We start from the raw sequence: 5,380 nt of genomic DNA on the forward strand, positions 1-5,380 counted from the left end.
GCGGGAGCGTCCCGGCGCCGCGGCGGACGGCGGACCGACGGTGGCCCGCCCGCCCCCTCCGCGCCCCTCCCCTCCGCGGTGGCGCCACCCAGCCCGCCGCCTCCCGCCCAGATCCGGGGGCGCCGGGGTCGAAGCTTATGCGGGGGCGGGTCCGGGGGTGCGCTTCGGGAGGAAGTGGCCGCCGCTGCACGTGCGGGCCGGCCGCGCTCGGGGCTTGGAGCGCCCCCACGTCTGCGCCCAGCGGGGCTCGGCCGGGCGCTGCCTTCAGATGCGCTCCGGGTGCGCCACGTGCTTCCGTCGCCCCGAAAGCAGCCCCGCCGCTCCCCAGGGAGCCAGGCGAGCCGGTCCGCTCCCTCCTCGCTCCCCGGGAACGTTATTTTGGGAGGGTGTATGGGGGGGTCGCTCGCTCCAGCGCTGGGGCTCCTGCGGTTACCCTCCCGGAGCACCGCCCCGCGCCTCGAGGACCGGCTCTTCCCGCCGCCCCGGCCGCCGCCCCGGGATTGGTGGCGGGAGGAGCGCCGCCCTGCGCCCCGCGGGTCCTGGAGGAGGCGGGGCGCGCAGCGATTAGGCGCCGGGGTCGGCGTCGGGGCTGTGGGCTGGCCGCGTCGGGCCGGGAGAGGCAGGGTTCGGGGGTTCCGGGCCCCGGGCTGCAGGGTGAGGAGTGGTGGGGACCCGGGCGGTGGAGGCAGCGGTGGGACTCGCACCCCTGTTCCCACCCCGGGTGGCGGGGTGCACTGTTACGGAAGGGGCGCCTGTCGAGGGTTTTGGTGGGAATGGGGGGGGTGGGCTGGGGGGAGGGGGGAGCGGACAGCGGGACTGAAACTGCAGGTGGGCAGCGTTTTGCTCGGAACTGTGGACACTCTCCGTTAAGAGAGGCCTCTGCCCCCACCCTGCTTTGGGAAGCAATATTATTATTATTATTATTATTTAGCTTAAAAAAACTAAACGTGCCACAGAGGCTCATACGATATGTTTTAAATCCTCACTGCAAGCCACGGGGACTGTGATTTTGCTTGCTTACACCAGCCAGTCTTGAAAATGTTTCTTGACTTAGAAAAAAAAAAGTGTTATTGCGATATAACTTGCACACCATAAAATTCACGGTTTAAGTGTGCAGTTAAAAATATTAATATATTTACAGTACAGCCGCCATCGCACTCTAGTTTTAGAGCATTGCCTCACCTCAGAAGGCAGCCTTGTGCTCCTCCTTCCCACCCCAGGCAGCCGCTGATCTGCTTTCTCTCTCTACAGATTGGTCTCCTTTGGACTTTGCATGTAAGTGGAATCATGCAACTTGTGGTCTTTGTGTCTGGATTCTTTCCTTTAGCATCACGTTTTTGCGACTCATCTGTGTGGTAGCATTTATCCGTACGTCATTCCTTCTGTGTTGCTGAATATATTCCATCGTATGGATACGCCCCATCTGACTGACTCATTCATACATCAGTTGTTGGACCTTTGGGTTGCTCACACTATGAAGCTGTGTTCCCACCAAGGCTGCGGCAAACATTTGTGAACGAGTCTTGGTGTGGACATACGTTTTAATTTCTCTTGAGTAGATGCCCCAGAGTGGAATTGCTGGGTCATATGGAATTCTCTGTTTCGCTGTTTGAGAAACTGCCAAACTATTTTCGCAAAGTGACTGCGCCATTCTACATTTCTGCCAGCAATATGAGGGTTCCTGTGTCTCCACATCCTCAACACATTATTATTGTCTGCCCTTTTTATTATAGCCATCATAGTGTGAGGTGGTGTCCTTGTGGGTTATTATGTTTTAAAATCCTCACCTGAGGATATTCTTTTCATTACTTTTTATTTTTTAAAATATATTTTTATTGATTTCAGAGAAGGGAGAGGGAGAGAGAGATAGAAACATCAATGATGAGAGAGAATCATTGATTGCCTTCTGCACGCTCTACACTGGGGATCGAGCCCACAACCTGGGCATGTGCTCTGACCGGGAATCGAGCCATGACCTGGTTTATAGGTCGATGCTCAGCCACTGAGCCACGTGGGCCGGGCTCCGTTGATTTTTAGAGAGAGTGGAAGGGAGGGGGAGAGACAGAGAAAGAGAAACATTGATATAAATGAGACACACCGACTGGCTGCCTCCTGCTCACACCCGACTGAGACCCGGGGCAGGGGATCAAATCTGCAAGGGAGGTATGTGCCCTTGACTGGGGATTGGAATCGTCCGAGGGCTGAGGATCTAACCGCTGAGCTACACTGGCCAAGGCTGTCATTGTTTTGATTTGCATTTCCCTAATGACGGATGATGTTGAGCATCTTTTTGTGGGCTTACTGGCCGCTTGTATAGCTTTGGAGAAATGTTGATCAGGTCGTTTGTCCACTTCCTAATTGGTTTCTTTATCTGGTTATTAAATTGTACAGGTTCTTTATATATTCTTTGTCTTTTTTAAAACACGTATTTCTCCGGGCCAAGCAATAGAGTGGAAACTCCCTTTAGAGTGGTGTTGTCTGGATTCCAAAAACAGGGTTCTCCATTAATGAGCATAGATCGTTATCTTGGACAAATTACCAGATGATTGTTTTTTTGAGCCTCCAGGACTTCCTCTGTACAGTGGGGTGATAATGTACAGCTCTTAAGAGCTTCCAGTGAGGAGTCCGTGAGCAACAGCAACTTATATGAGCTGTTAGCACCCGGCAGGCCCTTAAAGGCATCGTTGGCAGATTTGTGCCGGGTCTTTGCTTGGGCGGTATTGGTGCCTGCCTTGTTCCAGAAGCCAGTAGACTTTTCTGGGGGTTCCATGAGATTGGGACAAACACCCACAACCCTGATTCTGCCCATCAACCTCTCTCTGTTTTTATTTTCCTCTACCAATGTCTTTTTTAATGATCTTAATCACATTGAGTTCTATTTAAAGTTAGTTGCAGCTAAAGCTGTGGTTGCCTGCTACAGCTGGGAACAGTTTAGAGAGTTACCATGTTCTTTAAAAATGTAATGTTTTAATTAAACGTTTTAAGTAAAGGAGAGAAGAAAACCCTTTATTGTGACGTTCACAGCCGTCGGAAAAGAACGTAGGAAAAGAACCAAGGCTTCCTTGGGAGTCACGGACCCGGGTTACCTCCGTATCTTTTATAACCGTAAGGAAATCATCTGATGTCCTTGAACTTTGCCTTTCCCGTCTGTAGAGTGAGAAGTCAGTACTCCATAGGGTCATAGGAAAGGGCCGGCAAAATGCATAAAATGAAAGCCAATGCCACCATTTATTGAGCTCTTAACACGGGGCAAGTGCTTTAAGCACAGCACCGCCCCTCACCCTGGTGTTCGAGGGCATAGGGCTCATTTGACAGATAAAATGTGCCCCGGGGCTCTGGGCTGGACCCTGAACCACATCTCTACCAGCCAAAGGCCCCGTGCCAGCCACACGCAGACCACCGTGCGGAGGTGGGTGTGGTTTTAAAATATTTTTGTTTGTTAATCCTCACTTGAGGATATTTTTTTTCCCCATTGATTACTGGTAGAAGGGAGGGAGGGTGGGAGGAAGAGAGAAAAACATTGATGTGAGAGAGACACATCCGATTGGTTGCCTTCCATACTTGCCCTGACTGGGATCAGGGATCAAACCTGCAACCCAGGTACATGCCCTTGACTGGAAATGAACCTGAGACCCTTCAGTGTGTGGGCAGATGCTCTAACCACTTACCCACACTGGCCAGGGCAAGATGGATGTGGTTTTAAATTTGCTCATGGTAACTATTTTCTATTTGCTGTTATAACAAATTTCCACTTGTTTAGTGGTTTTACAAAAACAAAACTCCTGCTCTATGGGTCAGAAGTCTGACATGTCTCCCTGGGCTAAATCCAGGTGTCAGCAGGGCTGCGTTCCTTCTGGAGGCTGAAGGGGAGAACTGTTTCTTTGCCTTTTCCAGCCTTTAGAGCAGTGATGGCGAACCTAGGACACGCGTGTCAGAGGTGACACGCGAACTCATTTTTTTGGTTGATTTTTCTTTGTCAAATGGCATTTAAATATATAAAATAAATATCGAAAATATAAGTCTTTGTTTTACTAAGGCTGCAAATATCAAAAAATTTCTATATGTGACACGGCACCAGAGGGTTTTTCAAAATGCTGACACGCCGCGCTTAAAAGGTTCGCCGTCACTGGTCTCGAGTAGACTCTAGAGCAGGGGTGGGCAAACTTTTTGACTCGAGGGCCACAATGGGTTCTTAAACTGGACCGGAGGGCCGGAACAAAAGCATGGATGGAGTGTTTGTGTGAACTAATAGAAATTCAAAGTAAACATCATTACGTAAAAGGGTACGGTCTTTTTTTTTTTTTTTTAGTTTTATTTATTTCAAACGGGCTGGATCCGGCCCACGGGCCGTACTTTGCCCACAGCTGCTCTGGAGTCTAGCGATGGCCTGCGTCCCCTGGCTCACGGCCCCCTTCCTCTGTTCAAAGCCAGGAACAGTGGTGCAGGTCTTGTCATATTGCATCGATTCATCTTGCTTCTGCTGTACATCCCTCTCTCCATTTCCCTCTTTCACTTTGAAGGGCTCCTGGGATCACTACCTTAGGCCCACCTGGATGACCTATTTTTTTATCCTCACTTGAGGATATATGTTTATTGATTTTAGAGAGAGAGGAAAGGGGAGAGGGAGAGGGAGAGGGAGAGAGAGAGGAAGAGAGAGAGAGAGAGAGAAACACCAATGTGAGAGAGACATCAATTGTGTGCCTCTCATGCCGGCCCAACCCCACAACCTTTTGGTGTCCAGGATGACCCTCCAACCAATTGAGCACCTGGCCAAGGCTGGATAATCTGTTTTTTTTTAAAAAAAGATTTTAAATTGATTTTTAGAGAGAGAGAGAGAGAGGAAGAGAGAGGGAGAAAGAGAGCGGAACATCGATCGGGTGCCTCTGCATGACCCTCACCTCTGCTCGCTCCCCACTGGGGATCAAGCCTGTGCCCTGAGGGAAACGTTTTCCATAAACAGGGTGATGCCCAACCAACTGAGCCACACTGGCCAGGGCTGGGTAATCTGTTTTAAAGTCGGCTCCTTAGCAACCTTAATTCCCTCGGCAACCTTAATTCCCCCTTGGCATGAAACTAACATGTTCATAGGTGTGATATTGTGATTTTTAATAGGAAATATGTCGCTTGGCCAGCGTGGCTCAGTGGTTGAGCATTGACCTCTGAACCAGAAGGCCACGGTTTGATTCCGGTGGGGGCACCTGCCTCATTGCGGGCTCGATCCCTGGTGTGGGGCAGGCAGGAGGTGGTCTCTCATCATTGATGTTTCGTTCTCTTTTTCCTCCTCCCTTTCTCTCTGAAATCAATACAAATATGTATTTTTTAAAAAAGACATACGCATTTGGGCTTTGTCCAGTTCCTGACACAGAGCTTCTAAACCAGT

Source organism: Myotis nattereri, assembly GCF_964212035.1.
Source record: "Myotis nattereri genome assembly, chromosome: 18".
Lineage (NCBI taxonomy): Eukaryota > Metazoa > Chordata > Mammalia > Chiroptera > Vespertilionidae > Myotis > Myotis nattereri.